The sequence below is a fragment of the Crassostrea angulata genome, unplaced genomic scaffold, assembly GCF_025612915.1.
Source record: "Crassostrea angulata isolate pt1a10 unplaced genomic scaffold, ASM2561291v2 HiC_scaffold_230, whole genome shotgun sequence".
NCBI lineage: Eukaryota > Metazoa > Mollusca > Bivalvia > Ostreida > Ostreidae > Magallana > Magallana angulata.
This window is the reverse complement of record NW_026441783.1, coordinates 64,356-85,303: the sequence shown is the minus strand read 5'-3', so window position 1 is coordinate 85,303 and position 20,948 is coordinate 64,356. Positions and strand designations below refer to the sequence as shown.

At 37.0% G+C, this 20,948-nt stretch overlaps 1 long non-coding RNA gene and 1 pseudogene across 2 annotated transcripts in view; one reads left to right on the top strand and one right to left on the bottom strand.

Moving 5' to 3' along the window:
• Positions 1-4,673: 4,673 nt before the first annotated feature.
• LOC128169838 (uncharacterized metal-dependent hydrolase YabD-like) lies at positions 4,674-5,427 on the top strand (annotated as a pseudogene).
• A 3,891-nt stretch (positions 5,428-9,318) lies between these two features.
• The window catches only part of LOC128169836 (uncharacterized), a 32,519-nt gene continuing 20,889 nt past the window's right edge, over positions 9,319-20,948 (bottom strand). For both annotated transcript variants that reach the window (XR_008241608.1, XR_008241609.1), the window contains 2 exons: positions 13,107-13,209; positions 9,319-9,621 (listed from right to left, as the gene is read on the bottom strand). This is a non-coding gene — a long non-coding RNA (uncharacterized LOC128169836). The remainder of the gene's footprint in view (positions 9,622-13,106; positions 13,210-20,948) is intronic.

The window sequence follows — 20,948 nt, the reverse complement described above, 5'->3', positions numbered from 1 at the left end:
GCCAGGGATAAGTTAAAAGCCACACAAAAAAATGAAGCAGGATTTTGATATAAGAGCCAGAGAACACCAATTTAAATTAGGTGAAGCTGTGTACTGGCACCAGAACGCAGGAAAGAAGGTAGAGTCAATGTGGATAGGCCCAGGTGTCATAGTTGAAGCAAAGTCCGACACAGTTTTTGCTGTGAAGTCATGTCGGGAGGTCAAGATCATGCATCATGAAAAACTTAAGGTAGCTCGTGGGTTTACTGCTTGTGAGAAAACATATCCTGAAAATTTGTCCACGTGATCTATAGGTTTTAGAGTTTTATTTCTAAAATTTATTTGAAATTCGTCTGCGCGGTAACAATGTTATTGTGTTTTAAACACACTGTCGCTGATAAAATTAAGCAACGCCATTTCAATGAAATATATACTGTAAAACGAGAAAATTTGGCGCATACGTATTTTAGCGCAAACGCAAGTGCCAGTACAATAGGGCAATCATATTTTAGCGTATGCATCTTTTCTTTAAAAAAGAATACAAAAAATGTTGTAGTTTGATAAACGATCACGCCCAAAATTTAGTTCTGTGTTCACTCAAGCACGTGAACACAACAACTTTAATTTCTATCTCGCATGCAAGGTAAACTGTCTTTGAGAACAATACACTTACTTTTGTGTAAATCGTCAGTAGATAGATATGAAAACTTCATTTATTGGCGATGATGTGTAATTTTTGTTGGTAAACAAATTTGAGTTATCGGACTTTGAATTTAACGTGTCGACTTGGATAACACTAGAAGAGTCCCGAAACTAAAAGTGAAATCGAATGCTACATTTACCATGAGTTTTGATCACCATGAGAGAATCTTTTTCACAGTAATTTTACATTAAAAAACCCACAAAAAATAGGTATTGTCTTGTTATCTTTATATCCACTAATCAGAGATCAAAGAAATTATGATCAATCATGTATTGTCAGCGTTAACGATCGCCACGCTTAGGCCAGCATTTTTTTATTTTTAGGTTTACAAACCCGCCGCTCGGTTTTCTGAGTTTTTAGAAAAAAAATAAAATTACAAAAAAGATCTTTTTTTTCTCCCCGACAGCAAATTTTTTCTAGTAGGAAAAGTGTATCGTCATTGTTATCACAGAGGCATAAAGTCTGCTCTTTTTGTGTCATGATAGCCTAAAAATTTCTTACGCATCTTTTTCTCGTGCTACATTCTTCAGAGAAGCTTCTACAAACACTCTGCTGTAAGTTTCATACTTTGAAGTTTTACCGACAGTGTTGACCAGTGGCTAGACGAGATAGTCACATCTCACTGAACATGGCTTCGATAGTTACCTGTGCAGCTGTTTTCAAGTACATTACTGTAAAATGATTCCCTTTCTTTTTGTGTTGAATTGGCATATGTATTCATTGGCTTTTTAAAAAATTTATTTTACAGAGAGAGAGAAAGAGAGAGAGAGAGAAAGAGAGAGAGAGAGATGTATTAGAGATATTCTACAGTAACTATTCTCATGAACACATTTTAAAGTGACCTGCCTAGTGAATTAAAAAAAAATCATATTATTGTTTGTGCATTTTCCGTTATTTTCAATTAAAATTTACCATTACATAATTAATTGCATAGTTGTACTTTGTACATGGAAATTCAACAGGATAAAATACATGCACACATATAGTTGCAGTGATTTTATAGAGTCTGTTCACATTCACAATGTTATGTTTTCGTAAACACCCAAACCAATATTGTAAAAAAAAAATGTGAGAGATCAATGAAGTTGAATATTTTTTAGCTGCAGAAAACATGAAAGTAATAAATATTTTGTATATAAATAATTAAATACTAGTATCATACAGGAGAAAACATTATTACTTTATGTACATAAAATTTAGGTTGTTTTTTTTTAAATGAAATGTTGACATGTCCGACAATAGTTTGACTGGTAACTTTGAATCTTGGGCTAGTAACTTTGTAGCCAAATTTTGTAATTGCACACCCCTGACATTGCTATATGTACATGTAATATCAAAGCTGTATGTCTAATATTCTATTGTACTATTTCAGAGATATGTTACACAGATGACATACTTTTCACATGCTACACTTTCAGATGCAGTTACACGCCTCTATCATGAAGTTGTCATTCATTATATTAATATTAGAATCAAGATGATGTCATAAAAGTTTTTTTTTCTCCTACAGAACTTTACAATTTTGTGGTTCGTGAACCTAAAAGTAAAAAAATTTTAGGTCAAAAGAGATTTTTTTTTTTTTTATTTCCTCCTCCTACGGAACTTTATCATTTTGTGGTTCGTAAACCTAAAAATAAAAAAATGCTGGCCTTAATCACATTTTCACCTTGAGGCGCTAAATGGAAGTGGCATGGGGAGAAGCTTAATTTTGAAGGTGCTAATGAGAGATGTTAAAAAGCAATTAAAACTAAATTAATTAATCCATGTTTAGGCACTTATACCCGATAACCCATACCGTTTACCTGTGTAATTGTTTAAACAAACAGAACCGAGAGCATCTGATATTTAAATGAACACTTCTATACAGCCTTAAAAATGGACTGACGTTATTGTTTTGCAACTTGAAGAAATTTAATTCATATGGAAAACCTTTGGCGCACTAATAATTTTAGCGCTCAGAGGCAGTTGCGCCAAAGGTGCTAAAATTTGTAGTGCGCCATATTTTCTCGTTTTACAGTAGTAAAATGCACATCTTTGTCGAGAAATGCATTTCAAAACTATGCTCCAAATATTAAAACGATTTAGACGAAATTAGATGTACTTAGTAAAATACCAGAGGAGATATTTTTTAATCAATTGATAAAAAATAATCAATATGTGTTCTCGGCCAATTTTTTGCAAAACAACTTCAAAGATTTAAAAGATTTCACAAAACCTTATATTTTCATTATGACGCTAGCCCAACATCATCATTTTCTTACGTCTGAGAACCCAAAAATGAGAATGCGTTTATTGACAAGACTAGCTGATTAACACAAATTTGAACATGTAAATACTAATTACATATTATTATCGACTGCACAAATGCAATGTGCAGTCGATAACATATAATGTAATGTGAAGAGGAGAAAAATGGCTAATTCTCTTTTCATGGAGTTCCAACGCATAAACATATCTTATAGAACAAAATGTGACAAAGTAAGTCACGTTTTTATTAATAAAATTTTAGCACTTGATTATTATAAATGTTTGTAGAAACTACATTTAAGCCTTTTGACATATTTCCTTTTATGTTTCTAACAATCATTTGTCATTTTAAAAAAAATGTATAAGTTTGCTATGACGGTCAACTCTTTACGTCGAATCCTATTGTGACGTCAGCAAACCCGCGAGCTACTTTAAGAAATGTGATGCACGAAAACTGTCAAAGTGGTTGGTAGATTACATGAGATCACGGCAAGTGACCTGGGTGATCATCCAGATGATGAGGTAAGTGCTGGCGGATCAAGCAATACAGATAGTGCTTCCGCCAAAGACCCTGAGGAGAGACTTAGGAAACAGCCTGATGGACCATTCAGGGGTACAAGGTCTCATTCAAAGGGTATTACTAAGCATGATGAAACTATTGTTGCAAAACCGCCAAAGAAAAAGGTACGGAAGTCATAATGTGTGTAAAAACAAAATCCAAAAGGGTTAATGGTGCAATGTGATTCCTGCAGAGACTGGTTTCATCTGGAATGTGTGGGTATGACTGCTGAAATTGCAGAAAGCATACCTCTTGCCCTGAGTGTTCTCTTATAGATGGGCAGTAGGAAAAATGTATAAAAGTTTTTGGTAGTTTTATTAGCATTTATTAAACACCCAGAGCTTTTAAGGTATATGACTGGTTTCAAAGTGTCCTCAGATATAATTTACTTGCTAATATATTTTAATTTTAGATTCAGCGATGGAGGAGCAATTCCAATTGTATGTGTTTGATGAGGAGGATGGTATGTTCGAGGAGGAGAGTGCTGGTGGGCTGCAGGAGCCGCTTGGACAAGAGGCCAGTATGACGGTTATTGATCTGAGCCAAAGCAGTGGCTCAGATCAGGAAGTTAACATGCGTCCTTGTCAGGAAAGAACACACACAAAGGAAAGGGGAGTAAGAAAGTGCGCTGTACACAGTTGCAGGGAGACATTTTCAGGAGCTACACCGATGCTTTACCACATTAGGAGGGACCATGCTGGAGGGGCACAGAATCCTGAGGAGTTTGTGTCTTTCCTAGCGGATATATCTGCTGAGGTTTTTCAAACACACCAGAGAGAGCCTGTATTACAGTCCCTGAAGAGGTTAAGGGTGTGGGCTGAGAGACAACTTGGGAGAGTTGACTAGACGTTCTCCAGGCCTGTGCAGGAGGTGGTGAACAGGGTCTCACACTTTTTGGGACTTGACAGCCAAAGTAGTGGGCTGATTACCATGATAAGTCAATATCTCTGTGTTGAAAGGGGATTCAGCAGCCTGAAGAGGTGGGTCACCGTGTGCCAGTGAAAGCGGAGCTACCCACTAGTGATCCCCCTGCTAGTGATCCCCATGAGTTGCCTGGTAGTGGACTGTCATTGGCACCCTGGATGGATGCCAGCTCCATTTACAGGAGCAATGAATGCCACAGCCCTAGACAGCCGACCCTCCTAAGTGTCAGTCACCATTTCCAGAGGGTGCTTGGTTTATGGTATGAAGGAGGCCCGCATCCCAATGAGGTTAGAGAGTGGGTTGGTGATTGTGAAGGGGATCCACCCAAAGGAGGTGATAGAGCAACAAGGCTGATGTCGCGGCCACCATGAGTTTGTGCAATAGCAAGGGCTGGGCTGTTGGGGAGATAGGCTTGGACTACTCTGACAAAGAACATCACCCCCTGCAAAAGTTCATCCTTGCAGGATTTTCTGCAGAGTTGATCCATCCTCCAATATGGTGTTGCATCTGAAGGGTGCAGACAAGGACAGCTGCAGTTGAGTTCCCACCCAAGACTGCATAACCCTTTTAGATCGGTTGGGCGTGTCTATCCAGGCACCCATCTACCTGCACTGCTTTGTAGGGGGCCCAGCGCAGATCAAACTCTGGGTAGATACCGGGAGGCCGGTGTACTTTGGAGTGAGCGAAAGTGTCCATAGCATGTTGGATACCCAACAGGAAGGTGTTAGAGCTATTCCACAGGATCGAATACTAGTGGAGACCAACAGTCCATACCTGCCATGTGGGGTTGGCTGACCAATGACGCCAAAACATATTGGAAAGGTCTACCAATTGGTTGCGACCGTAAGTGGAAAATCCGTGGAACACCTTGAAGAGGCGGTTGCAAAGAACTTCCGCACCTTCTTCGCTAAGCAGTTGGGCCACCGATACTGATTGTCTGTCCTTTTATATGCAGTGTATTCTCCCAGGATATTTTTACATTCTTTTAAGTTTGTTTCCAGCGAATGGATCCCTATGGAAGAGAGAGCATGGACCGTCAGAAGAGACGAGAGGGCCTTGAATCATCGTGCTCCTATTCCGGACACCCATTGCCTGTGATTGATTGACAGTGACTTTTTATTTGGTCATGATTTATGAACTGTTAATATCTGTTTTTATAAGTAATGGTAAATCACAATGTTTTAGTTAATTACATTAGCACTGTCAATCATAGGGGTTTAAATTGTATTAATGTATATGTCATTACTTTTGTAATATCTGGGGTCAGGTTTTTGAAATCAGGGGGAGTGTGGTGATTTTGCCCACTATTATAAGTGCGGGGGCGAATTCATCAGGCACCGGATAAATTCGCCCATGCGCAGAGAGAAATAGAGAGAAATCCTGAAAATATTCCAGATAGATGTAACTGTTCAAAATATTGGATGTCTACCTGGTAAGTTGTTGATCATTCCTATCGGTTTCCCCGATTATCTCGCCATCAAAGTGGTGGGAAACACCATAAGCGTTTCCGAGAATATGGTCTGAAATTTAAGCCTCAAAAGTAAGAGCTATTCAAAACTAAGATTGACTTTTTTGGCAGAACCATCAGTGAGAGTGGAATAGAGATGGGAGACCAGTATATAGAGTCAGTATGGGACTGGCCCTCCAGGCCTTGAAAAGTTTTTAGGTTTTGCTAATTACCATCACAGTTTTATACCCCATTTCTCTTGCATTGCTGCCCGCTGTATGCAGTCACTAGGAAATGTGGTTTCCGTTGGAAGACAGAACAACAAAGTGCTTTTGAGAGTTTTAGAGCATTGATGACAGAACCCCCTGTGTTGACTATACCTAATAATCATGGTCAATGTATCAGACACTGATGCTTCGGACTACACAGTTGTAGGAGAGCTGAGTCAAATTCAGAACGGGAAAGAAAGAACTATAGACTATGGCAGTGCAGTGCTATCATCCGAGCAGCGCAGATATTGTACGACGCAGAAAGAGCTGTTGGCAGTTATCAAGTTTACTCGCCAGCAGCAACAGTTCTACTGGTGGCGAATGGTAAAGGACATAAAGCTGTATGTAAAGACATGTGCTCTCTGTGCGAAAAACAAGAGAGCTTCATTGCCAAATAGATCAGATATGAATCGTTATCAAGCTGGAAGCCCGATATAAAGAGTACATTTAGACTTTCTTGGACTTTCCCTCGCATGGAGCAGAGCGATGAGTATATTCTCATGATGGTAGACAACTTTACTAAGTAGGTTGAGGGTGTGCCAATTCCTTCACAAACCTTGGAAGTAACTGCGAGGGCAGCTATCAACGACTTTTTCTCAAGGTTCGGGGATCCCTTCCAGATCTTTACTGATCAAGGCCGTAACTTTAAGAGTGAGCTCTTTTGTAAGGTTTGTGAGATGCTGGGATTCCACAAGTCTAGAACAACTTCCTATAGGCCTTCTGGCGTAATAATTAAGTAGAGTGCTATAATTGCACTTTGATGGACGCAGTTTGCTGTTATAAAGACAGTCAACCTAAAACTTGGGATAAGTATCTTGGTCCACTCGCAGTGGCATTGCAGTCAGCCATAAACCGTCACACAGGGTATACACCAAATAGACTTATGCTGGAAAGAGAGGTGAATGTACCAGCAACCTTGATGTACGGGCACCCTCTGAAGTCTTTTCAAAATGGGGAGGAGGGTGAGATAAACATGTATGTGCAGAAGTTAGAGCAGACCGTGCAAAAAGCACACGATGCCACCAAGCAGAAGTTGAAGTCTGCGCATAAATTTATGAAAACCGCACAAGACATCAGACTGTGTACATGTCCATTCAGGGTTGGCGATTTTGTATATTGGCGCCGCAATGCAGGGAAGAAAGTGGAGTCTAGCAGGGAAGAAAGTGGAGTCTATCTGGAAGGGTCCAGGTATAATTGTAAAGGCCAAGTCAGATACTGTGTTCATAGTAAAGTAATGCAGAGAAGTTCGGACCATGCATCATGATAAATTGAGAAATGCGATGCTACAGAAATACCTCAGTGGCTCTATAACTATCAGAAGCAGGTCATTGATGAAGAGTCAAGCAGTGAGTCAGAGCATAACACACATGTACCAGTGCCGAAAAGTGTCAAGACATTGAAGTCTGTTTTGAAAAAGGCAGAATACACTGCAGTCTCACAGACTACTTCAAGTCAAACTATTGACTGAGGGCCTTACATTGGGACAAGGAGTAGAGCTAGAAATCACCAAGCAGTTACCAGTGAGTCTGTGAAGTTGCAAGATAGCAAGGGCACTAACAAGTTTAAGTATCAGAAAAGGAAAACTTACTGTTTGTGTAATCAGGGTAATCCCAAAGTTTGATGTTATTGTGTGAAGAGGGCAAGGACTGGTCTCATTCCAGGTTTGTTTGAATTTCTGATGACAAGGCCAGGACAAAGCTTAAATATTTGTTTGCCCTGAGTTTTTACCTGGTCCGTGAGATAGTAGGTTTCTCAAGTTGAGTGTTATGTTTTATGATGTGGAAAGGTACTCCACGGTGATGCAGGGTACTGTGTACTGTTTTGTTTGTCTTAGCATTGGTAGAGTGTACCAGATGCTTGTATGTACCTTGGGCTGCATTTGCAGATGAGTGTTTAGATATCCAGTGTACCAAGATGTACAAGGAGTCCATGTACCCATTAGCTGGTTAAAAATGTTAAGGAACATGGATCTTACTTGTTGCTACTCTGGTACATTGTAGTCCCTACCTTACTTGCAGTGCCGGAGTCTTGGACACTATGTCAAAAATTTGCAAAGTGCCTTCATCTTGGAAAAATGTCTGGTGTCTAGATACGGAGTGATGTATGTCATACAGAGTGGTGGATGTCATCGTTAAAAATTGTACCTCATAGTTAATGTCATCGTTGAATCTCTTGGTGGATGTCATCGTTGGACTTCGTTGTAGATGTCATCTTTGGACTTCGTGCTAAGGGAATACTATGTGGACTACCTGATGTGTTGGGGAAAATGGTGGAACTAGACAAGTCGGAGGGGCCAGGAAAAGCAGGAGGTTGGACCAAGACAAATTAGATGCTAGAATCTGACTGTGAAGTTTGTGAACTGTGATGTTGACTGTGAAATCTGTGTTAGTATTTTTTAAAGACAAAAAAAAACCATGTAAAATGTTTTATTTTGTATGTTTTAGGTCCTAAGCTATTAGGATTTAGATATTGTATGTTTATTATAGTTTGCCCTATTGTTCGGGCTGGGATGCCCTCTTTTAAAATGGGGAGGAGTGTGGTGGTCCTGGTGATAGTTGGTACAAATTGCCTGGTTACCGCCTGAACTTGCTTACACGCAAGATGACATATACATTGCCCTTCCTTTGCCTGTCTTGGAAGACACAAGACATGCTTTATTGCTCTGTGAATTGTACTATTCGTTTACTATTCTATATGTGGCGGTAATTGCTAATAAAGATCATATTACATACCCATAGTGTTTTCTTTCTTCGGCATCACCAGTGACCTGAAGAAACGGTAAGGGATAAACACTATAATATCATCAAAATGCCTTCAGCATTTATACCAAAATCTGCTGTTCACTTCTTAAAATCAAAGTTTTACAGCTCAGAGTTTGATTTTTTTAAATTTTATTTATGCATTTTGTGTTACAAATTTAAATTTTTGCTTGTTGTCAGGAAAATAAGAAGACTGTATTTTTTTCACTTCATTGAGACATGTTGATTTACAATTTTTTAAATCAAGCTAACCCACCGACATAGATTTAAAAAAAAAATTCTTTCAAAAATAATAAATAAAAAAAGATTAAAATAAAATTTTGAAAAGGTAACCAAATCTATAAAATGTGGAATTAATATATTTCATTTCAAAGATAAAATATTTGCAATATCTTAATATAAGCAAATTTCGGTGTAATATGTTACTGACATCTTGTGTATTTACGGGATTTAGTGATGCAGAAGATCTGTTTACAAAGTCTAAATGATTTCTGATAATCTGGTTCTGCAGAGAAGGTCAAAATTGTACAGATGGACGCTAGACAAAAGTTCTCAGAAAAGCTCACAAAAGCTTTCAGTTAAGGTGAACTAAAAAGAGCTAAATTATAGCATCATGCATTGAGAGAGAACTCACAGAATTTCCCAGACTGTGACAGTTTACTGGACTGGAACCAGCATGGGAAGGAAAAGTGAATCCTGGCATGGATCCATTCCATTTGATGTAAGATGAGCCACTACAACAGACACCGCAAAAGGTTGTATGAGGAAGTGAACAGATCCTAAGGGGACAGGACATAGAGCCACACATGTAGCTATAGCTGTTGGTCACTTTCATATACTACCTAGGAAGTTTATTTTTGCAAATGTAACATTGCAAAGAGTTCAGTAACAAGAGGCCCATGGGCCACATTGCTTACCTGAGTAACGACAGCCATTAAAAATCAGTTTAAATTATGGAGTCAAACAAACTTTCTGAACAAGGTAGTAAAATAGACTTGAATCAGCACTACCTAAGGGTTATCCACACAAGATTCAGCTTGTCTGGTTGATTAGTTTTTGAGAAAAAGATTTTTTTTAAAGTTCAAACACAACACCCCCCCCCCCCCCCCAGCAATCCTACCCCACCTTTCCTACCAAGGATTATGATTTGAACAAACTTGAATCTTCCTACCTAAGGATGTTTCCTCACAAGTTACAAATTGTCTTGCCAGTTGGTTTTCGAAAAGATTTTTAAAGACTTTTCTCTATATAGATTCATATGTAAAAATTCAATCCCCCATTGTGATTCCTGACTCCACCCTTCCTGCAGAGATCATGATATGAACAACCTGAAAAAACACTTCCTAGGGATGCTTCCACACAAATTACAGCTTTTTTGGCCAATTGTTTATCTTTTATAATTTCTTTTTCAAAAACCCACAAATTTTTAATGATCTATTTTTGATGATTTTAAATCTTTGATGATTCTAAATGATCTCCCCTTTAAAAGGGACCTGGCTCTTCATTTGAACAAAATTTAAAATTTGATGCTTTAAGCCAAGTTTGGTTGAAATAGGCTCAGTGGTTCTAAGATTAGATAAAAATTAAAAGTGAAATATTTAAGCAACAACACCAACAGTGACAATGACAACGATGGACAAATTTTGATCTGAAAAGCTCGGCTCAGGTGAGGTAAGAATCACTTAAACTCTGACCCCAATCAGATAATAGACAATCGCAAGCAAGAATTTCCTCAGTCATGAATATGCACAATGCTTTTAAATTTTGGTCATAAAATCAAATTAAAAAAGTCACATATTTGCAACTTTATTAGGGAAAAGAGTATCAATTCATTTCCCATATAACTCAATGTAACTAAACACCCCTGGCTAGTTAAGTATTTTACTTAAAGATGTATGTCTTTGGCCACATCTGAAAGTTCACTATCAAAAAACAAGAGGCCCATGGGGCCACATCGCTCACCTGAGCAACAATGGCGTTCAAAAGATATTGTTTCGTATGGTCCCTCGGATGTGAAGAAGAAAATTGTACCTCAATGTGCTCAATTCCTCAAATTAAAAACATTCAAAAATTTTATTTGTCTTCTCCATTATAATTAAATGACTGTTATTTACTTCGAGTACAAACCAGGATAATTTTCCGCTGTAATATTTTCTTAGGAATAGCGATAATTACTTTTTCCCCGCAACAGAAATGTGTCAGAACTATGGAAACTGTTTTAAAGATGTCGTTTTTATTAACCCGTGTCTGAAAAACTATCAAAATTGATGTAGATTTCACATTATTTATTGTATAAAGAGGGGGCCCCAGAGAGTAGGTTTATACAGAATATCATTCTTTATTTTGTTTGTACAAGTATTTAACATACTCTAATTCGACATATAGAATTTCCAATGTTCAACCAAAATTTCAGCGTCAATCGTAGAATTATAAGCAAGATGCATAGCTCACAGTTCGCCTAGGTTTGAGTCATATTTTTTCCACATGAGTTTATTACATTCAGCTTAAGATTTTTAACTTGGTATTTCCTATCCAGCATTTAAAATGGAAAAAAAGAATGGCCTAAGATTTTCAGTTCTTTTATTCACTCAAGACCGGTTCAATGGTATTTGAGGTTCAAAATCAGTTTATACAAATGTACACAAACACAGTCAAGGATCACATGTACAGTAGGAGTAATAAAGACGAAATCAGCAATCGTCAATTCCAAATACGCATTATTTTGCAGCAATATTTACAGCAAATACAAATATACTGGTCCATCAAATATCCTGAAATTTTAATGAGATTGGCAGATTAATAACTGCCAATCTTTTGTTTTGCCCAGGCCAAGTCTTGTCTACCCATTTACCAGATGCCGAGCCCGATTGAAACACGCCTTTCCTTTATTATTATTTTCGCAATAACCCAGATTTGAAACAGAATTAGACCTTAATTTTTGCAATTTATATTTTCCTTCCCATAAGGATAATTTATGCTAAGCTACGTTGAATTGGAATCAGTAGTTCTTGAAAAGAAGATTTTCAAAAATGCACCCCCCTTTTTCTACAGTTTCAAGGTTTTCTCCGCTTTGAATATAGATCAGACTTTTATTCCTGCAATCTATATTCGCCCTCCCACAAGGATGCTTTGTGCTAAATTTGGTTGAAATTGGATAAGCGGTTTTAGAGAAGAAGTTCAAAATGTAAAAAGTTTAAAGAAGGACGGACAGACGGACGGACGGACAGATGGACAGACGGACAAAAGGTGATCAGAAAAGCTCACTTGAGCTTTCAGCTCAGGTGAGCTAATTACTAGCAATATATAGGGTCACATGGCATTCATATGTCAAAATTGAGCTTGTTTACAACTTATCAAATTTAAACAGTGATAAATTTACTTTAAAATAAAAATTATTTCATTTATATATCTAGCACATCACCTAGCCCTATCTGTTTCTGCTCAGCTAAATCTTGTACAGTGGAGCCTCAGTTATCCGGACGCTTTCGTTCCCAAGTCCAATCGTCCGGATAGGTGAAGCGTCCGGATATCTGAAATGTGTCTATCGTTGTCATGAATGATAATGTATTTGTATACAATGGCTCCCAGTGTTGATACTAGGTTTTTTGCCTTTCATACCATATAGCAACATATGCTAGAGTTGTCTGTTGATATGAACGTTTTTAGATATAAAGAACTTTATTTTATTATTTTGTCATGAAATATTAACCGGACAATAATGATAACCATATCTAGCTAAATTCTTTGTGTCTCAGTGTGGTATGTGTGTGATACACTGTTGTTCGCAATTTTCCAATTTTTGAAAGTGATTTGGGATGTCAGTGTGTTTATACAAGCTACTCATGAGGGTCTTGCACGTAAAAAAGGTGTGAAACTTAATTGACAGGGGAAATCTTTTGTACTGAGTATGGTATCATGAAATTTTACTGTCCGGTTAAATGAAGCAAGATTAGTAGTAAAACGATGTTTTGTGGTAAAAACAGACCGTCCAGATCCGGAACACAGAATTCCAGATAAATGAGAGAAAATAACGTATAAAAAAATCTGTTCCCAAATAAAATCGTCCGTAAACTGAAGCGTCCGGATATCTGAGGCCCCACTGTATTAACAATTCTAAGGTGTCAACATCCAAGTGCATTAGTACCCTCATTCTAATACTAATCATTTTACTCACCTCAGAATTTGTCAAATTTGACTTTTTCATTAACCTTATAAATACCTTATACATCATTGTGTATGAAACACAAGTCCGGGATTTTGATTTATATCTACGCTGTGCTCATCCGAGTATGAGACTCTCTCTCTCTCTCTCTCAGCAAGTACTGAAATGAATGTGGAATTACAGTGAGATCAAATGAATTGACTGCTTCTTATTAACTTTAACAAATCAAATACATGGACAATTTGAATAAATGTGTCTGTTATTATGTACTTAAGGTCAGACGACACGTTCCTCGAGAATCTTTTTTGTATCTCCTCGTAATAAAGAGTTCCAACAAAAATTTTTAATTTTATAATTACTTAAAAAATGATCAAAATATACTTGTATTTGGTTAGATGCCTAGATGGTCGAGTGGTTAGAACCGTGGCCGCTCTCTGCCAGAAGCGTAGAGGTTCTAGAGGTCGTGAGTTCAAAGCCCCGCCCCGCCCGAGATACAGTTCTATTTTAGAGAATTTAGCTGTGGTGTAGATATATTTATTTTCATATCAGCAATTCAAGTGTATTTTCAAGAAGATTATATAGGAAATTGCATATTCTGGTATTTCGCAGAAATGCCTGGTAAGGTACCCTAATTTTTTGCAAGAAAGCTTGTCAAAGTAGTTGTAAACCATTAACAAATTCCTGGAAAAAGTTATCTAAAATTGAGGAACGTCTCGTCTGACCTTAAGGATGAAAAAAATTGAATAAGATTTTTCAATAAGAATGGATTCCATTCAGAATTTAAAACAAGAGGCCCATGGGCCACATCGCTCACCTGAGGAACAATAGGTATGATAAAATCAGCTTAATGGAGTCATAATACAAACTATCTGGACAATGTACAACAATACATGTAGATCCTGTAAAAATATAATCTATTTTCCCCCTGCATATTCTTATGTATATAATCATTAGTCCCTTTTCTAACAGGATGATTTTATAGTCATATCACATGTTGAGTATTGCAGTTCTCAAAAACATCCTTAACAATTGTTTATATATGGGATATAAACCTACATCAAACTCTGAACCTTCTTGTGAGCCGAAGAATTGTCCTGGGGCCAAAGTCTTAACATTTATATAGAATCATCTGGCTGATTAGTGTCTGAGAAGAAGATTTATAAAGATTTACTCTACATATTCCTATGTAAAACTTTGCCCCCCCCCCCCCCATTGTGGCCCAACCCTACTCCCGGGGGTGTCATTATTTTCCCAACTTTGAAACTACACTACTTGAGGATACTTCCACACAAGTTTCAGCTTTCCTGGCTGATTAGTTTCTGAGAAGAAGATTTTTATAGATTTACTTTACATATTCCTATGTTAAAATTTGACCCCCCATTAAGGCCCCACCCTACACCCGGTAATCATGATTTTCACAACTTTGAATCTACACTACCTGAGGATGTTTCACACAAGTTTCAGCTTTCCTGGCTGATTAGTTTCTGAGAAGAAGATTTTTAAAGATTTACTCTATATATTACTTTGTGAATTTTCGACCTCCAATTGTGGCCCCACCCTACACCCAGGGGTCATGATTTTCCCAACTTTGAATCTACATTACCTGATGATGCTTCCACATAAGTTTCAGCTTTCCTTGCTGATTAGTTTCTGAGAAGAATAGTTTTAAAGATTTACTCTATATATTCCTATGTAAAACTTTGACCCCCCCCCCCCATGTGGCCCAACCCTTCCCCAGGGGATCATGACTTTCACAACTTTGAATCTACACTACCTAAGGATGTTTCCACACAAGTTTTAGCTTTCCCAGCTGATCAGTTTCTGAGAAGAATATTTGAAAAGATTTACTCTATATATCCCTATGTTAAACTATGACCCCCCCCCCCCATTGTGGCCCCACCCTACCCCTGGGGTCATGATTTTCCCAACTTTGAAGCTACACTACCTGAGGATGCTTCCACACAAGTTTCAGCTTTCCTGGCTTAATGGTTCTTTAGAAGAAGATTTTTGAAAATTTCTCAAAATTCTCATTAATTTCTGATTATCTCCCCTTTTAACTGGTATTACAGTAGTTTTGTAAAAGAAAGGTTCCACAATTTTGACATTTTATTACAGTTTAGTCATTGCAGTAATAAACAGAGCTGATAAACTGTAAAATTATTAGAAGGTAAAGAGAAGAACTAGGTACGGTCTCCTAAAGAATTGGCACGTTTTTTTTATGGGAAAAAATATATTGCGATTCCGATATGTTGTCCGCATATAATATAAAGAGCAGGTCATAATAACTTGTAATACCATGTTAGAATTGGCCCATTCATGCGCATGCGTAGGAAATGATCCATCAAAGTAATGGCGATATGCCATTTTATGGCCTTTTTACTGGTCAATCTGATGTAAATGAGTTAAATTGATCACCTCGACCTCGTCGCCCGGGATGATTTTCTGTACAAGAAGAGTTAATTGCAACGTGTACATGTACTTATCCTGAAAGTTTCGTCCTGGGCGACGTTGTCAGAAGGGTTCAAATATCAATTTTAGTTTTAGATAGTCGCTAATCGTAATGCAATTTGGAGTAACCACTTCTCGTATTTCGTCTATTGAAGCAAAAATGAGATCAAATTTCGGTCAATAATCACAAATATCCATTTTTTTTTGTGTAAGAGCATTTTTATCTGTTAATTAACACAATAATAAAAACACAATCCAGATAAAACCGAGCCATTCCGACGGAGGGGATGCCATTTTGGTTGTTATGGATGCTGTAAACAATGTTAATCACAAAAATGTTGAATGTCTTTTATGAACGGGGGAGGGGGGTGTACTAGAATATAGAGCTGATGGGCATTATTAAACTTAAATATTTAAGCATACGATTCATTTTACTGATAAAAAAAAATGATTATAAACGAATAATTGAATATATCAATATATATAAGTATTCAGGGTCTTCAGCATACCCTAGGTACATGTATAAGTTCTGCATACCAGCCCATTTTTTTAAGTAACTTAAAGATATGGATTTTCAGCATGGGTTTAACTTAAAAATGACCCCCCTCCCCTCCAAAAAAAAAAATTCAGCTTTTTTAAATTTTACTTATTCTTTGTGAAAATAAAAGTCAGGGCAGAATTCAAACTCATGACCTGCAGGTTGGTAGATGGAAGCCATGTTGTGATGTACTTAAGCTGTCATAAAAATCATTCACAGGGTGTTGAGGATCCTTAGTTAAATCATATCTAATATCTCTTCATGTATATTTGAAAAAAAATCAGAAATCAAATGTGTGTGATTAATACTAAGCTTATTAATATCACCTTTTGTTTTTTAAGGATGGATGAGAAACAATCTAGATGTGTGCTTTGAAATAGAAAGGCCCCTCCTGATGAAAGACGCCCAGCTAGTACATTTCTGTTAATATTATGCAAACATTTTTCCTTAAATGTTAAGTTCAAACAGATGTTCTCTGTAACAAGTGTCGTCATAAGTGTCGGAAAGTCAAAGATTCAGTGACAAGGGAATCTATGTTCCCGAGAATAGCTCCTCAAGAGGAAACAGAGGATCCAACATTTGCGTCACCCAAGCAGAAGCGTCCAAAACATGCATTCCCAAGTCCCCCATCTGTACCCTTGCCTTTTCCATCATCACCACAGAGCCATGGCTACTGCTTTGTTTGCAAGAGACCAGGACCAAAGCTTGTGACTGTTTCCCATCATGTTCGGCTGTTAGTGTTTATAAGGAGAGAAATCATCATTCCATCTGGAGCAAGATGCTGTGTGCAACATCGGGAAAATGGTTGATGCCGCTATGCAGCAGATCAGGACCAATGAAAGCACAACGCTCAACAAAACATTCATCCTCAGTCTCATAAAGGTATCAACAATTTGCATGAAATCAAGATACATAATAATGTAAAACTAAAGTAATGATTAATGTTGATGAAGAGGAGAATTGTGATAGTGTTGATGACAACAATGATGATGTAGCATGTAAACGATGATAATAATTTCATTTTTTAGGACTTGCGAGAGAAGGCATTCCAACAGTCAAGGCTTGACTTTGATGATGAAAGCTGTATGAATGACGATGAGTATAGAGTGCTGACAGGATTTTCTCGACAGGAATTTCACGACATTGTATTGTCAGTTACCAGCATCAACTCAACTAGAAATCGGAGCAAGAGGACATGTATTGCCATCCTCCTGATGAAACTTAGATCAGCTCTTTCTAACAAATTGCTTGCTGTTTTGTTTCATAGGACTAAATTTCAAGTAAGAATTTTATAATTGATCAATATGAAAATAAAAAAATTTTAACATATTTTTACTTATGTTTTTTTTTTATTATCTGATAAAGGAGATTTTCATTAATTAAATATGATGTATTCCAGGTTCGCCGAGCTATAGTTTCTGCATGAACATCACTTATGAGAGACTTTGTGCCACACAATCTTGGATTTAACCACATAACACGTGAGGAGGTGATCCAGAACCACACCCGACAACTGGCCAGAAATCTCATGACTAAAGACGTTACATCAAATCCAGCAATTTTGGTTCTCGATTGAACATATGTGTACATACACAAAAGTTCAAATTTTGCTTTTGCTCATAGATCATATAGCATTCACAAACATAGGCCTCTTGTGAAACCCATGATTGTGGTGACAGCGACTGGGTACATTGTGTCAGTTCTTGGCCCCTATCTAGCAGACAGTAAGAACAATGACGCCAGCATACTGAGGCACATGATTTACCATAATGCTGAGGAACTCAGGAACTGGCTTCAAGAGGAGGATGTGTTTGTAGTGGACCGTGGCTTCAGTGAGAGATGCCCAAGATGTTCTGGAAGATGTTGGGATAAAGTTAGAGATGCCAGCATTTATGAAACTGGGATAGAAGCTGCTCTCAACTCTTGATTCTAACTTATCAAGAGTAGTGACAAAGGTAACTTGTAATACCGTAATGTCGCATGTATAACACACACTTTTTTTCAGCCAAAATTTGATCAAAAGTTGGGGTGCATGTTGTACATAGGACTAAAATTTTACCCCATTTTTCAAGCCGTGATTCTTGATACCACAGGAGTAGTGACTGCCGATATAGTGTGTAATGCAAGTTGTATGGATGTATACTAAATTTACTGCATCAGAAATACCTTATTCTTAGTTTTATTTCCATGTATTAAAATATTTATACTCACTCAACACTATTTCTAGCATCAAAAATATTGAAATATCGCCAGTGCATTCGCCATTACGTAAACAGTCACCTGTTTACTCGGCGCGTGGTCAATGTTTGTTAAACAATTTCCGGTGTCAGAAGCATGCACCTGTCTTGTGTCGAACTTCACAGGGTGTTTTCAAGTGCATGAAGATTAGCGATTATTCTGATTTTGTTAAACTTGATTACTTCGTGTCCAGTTATGCAGTTAAACGTTATTGCTTTACATAGACACTGTTAAAAATACATCGATCATGTGTACGACTTGATAACGACGATATACGACATATATACGTTTCTTCAGAATGATTATTTAACAACAATCAATGAGACAGTTTGACTATGATTAATCAATTAAATCATTTCTTTTGATGTTGTTTTGGTTTATATCTGCAAACATTATTACTTTTAAGCACTAAGCTCAGTTGCTGGTATTCTCTACGTAATATGATGATCTTCAACTTGTCCACTCTCTTTACGAAGAGTCTAATGGTATTTGATACCGCCCATGTAAATCATGCCATCCTTTTTAAGTAAAATATAGTAACTTTGACTATAATGTCGCTTGGACCATGTTCCGATCACGAAATTACAATAATTGCTATGCTATGTCACGATCACAAAATTAAAGAGATTGCGCATGGATTATAAAATTATCATGAAACAATGACAGTTTGGGGGGAAATGGCGGCCGTTGATTTTGCCATTTTTTGGGTGCGTGTTATACATAGGACCTGGTGTTTTTTCGCCAATTTTTCGTCAATTTTGGGGGGTGCATATTATACATGAGTGCTTATCATACACGATACATTACGGTAGTACTTATTATTTTTTAGAAATAATATACCTATGTAATTATACTATTGAGTTAATTTCAAAATATTTATTAATCTTCATGAACACAGGTAATTCAAACTGAATTGTGAATGTACATCTGATTGTTGAATATTTGAAGATTATTTTATACATGTATTTCTCACTCTTCAGGTGCGATGGGTAGTTGAAGCATGTAATGGACGCCTGAAACAGTGGCAGTATTTGTCCAAGACCTTGCCAAACTCCCAGATTCCATTCATTGGTGACTATGTTATAATAGTTGCAGCGCTCTGTAACAAGTATAGGCCTCCAATTAGTAGATCATCAGAAGAGGATGAACAAGCTGCTGCCAAAATGCTCCATCTTTCACAGAGAGCAAATACACTACAGGTACTTTTTATGTTTGTTAAATATATATATATATATATTTACATTTGCCAGTGTCTTTGCCTGGGATAACTCTACGCATCGATTTTATACTATATAACCCACAACTTCAAATGACACCAAATTGAGGCGCTAGCCAGGTTTGCTTATTTATATTTAAATATTTGATCGTATAATGGTTTAAAATTATATAAATATAAGTAACAAGATATCTGTGAGCCAATGCTCACTAGTGACACCCCCGCTCTGATGTGAATATGCAAAATAAGCAAAGTCAACATTTAACAGAAAGCTGGCATCCGATTGGTACAGAAATATATCCCACAATATGGAATGCCTAAACAAATAGTGTGTTATAAAAATAAAAAAATAAACAAAGTCATTATTTAACAGGAAGTTGACGTCCGATTGATACATAGAGGATATCTATATTGTGTGATTTTATATTTGCTTTATCCAACGAGTTGAAATTGTGTATATATTTGTGAGGCTTGCCGAGCGAATATAACCATTTCAACGAGTTGGATAAAGCAAATATAAAATCACACAATCATAGATATTCTATTTATCTCATACAATTTAATTTATATCATGAAGCTTTTGAGACAGTCCCCTATATATGACCCGAATTGAATTTTCAAAGATTAAAAGCGATGATGCAATGTCGTGTTATCAATTATTGTTACCTTGCGCAATACAATTTAGTACGTCATATCTGAGATAAATTCTAACTCTTTTAATGTAAAGTTTCACTGAAATAAGCCTTGAAATAATTTTTTAGCTCTGAATAATTTTTCTTAGAGCTTATTCACTTGATTAAATGGAAATACTGATCAGTCAGAAGACTTGAATATTGTTGACATACACGAAGTTGCGAATGCTCGTTAGTTTGAATTGACTCGAACGAGGAACCTTTGTTGAGGCTTTATAAAACAAACACTAGCCTTATTATTAGAAATTGACAAAAGTGAATAAGTCCTTTGAAACATTATTTCGGTAAGTTCTTGATAAACACAACCAGAGCGCTCTGTTTTTATCGCGTCTTTAGGATGGACACTTTGATAGATAACGTGATTTGCAGTTTTATAAACTTCCCAAAGCAAATTGAAAGTTGGAAGGGGGCTAAACTTATCAAAAATCTTGAAAAGCACAGAAAAAAGGGTCTTGTAGTAAAGATTATCTGTAACTTTGCAAAAAAAGTGGGGGGTAACCCCCCCGCACAATATCCCCCCGTTTCCGACGCCTATGCTACGCAATTATCAGATTATGTGTTTTCCTTCATATTTTTAAGTTAAATCTTTCACAAAATCCATTTTAAATCAATTTTTGTTATATATATGCTGTAGTTATGTTGAAAGTACTAGCAACTCTCCGAAAATAGGTCACTGAAGCGTTGAAGCGAGGGGTAGTGTCAAAAATAGTTCGGACTGGAAGTATTTGATATAGCATCACCCGTGTGATATAGCAAAGGTTTATCAC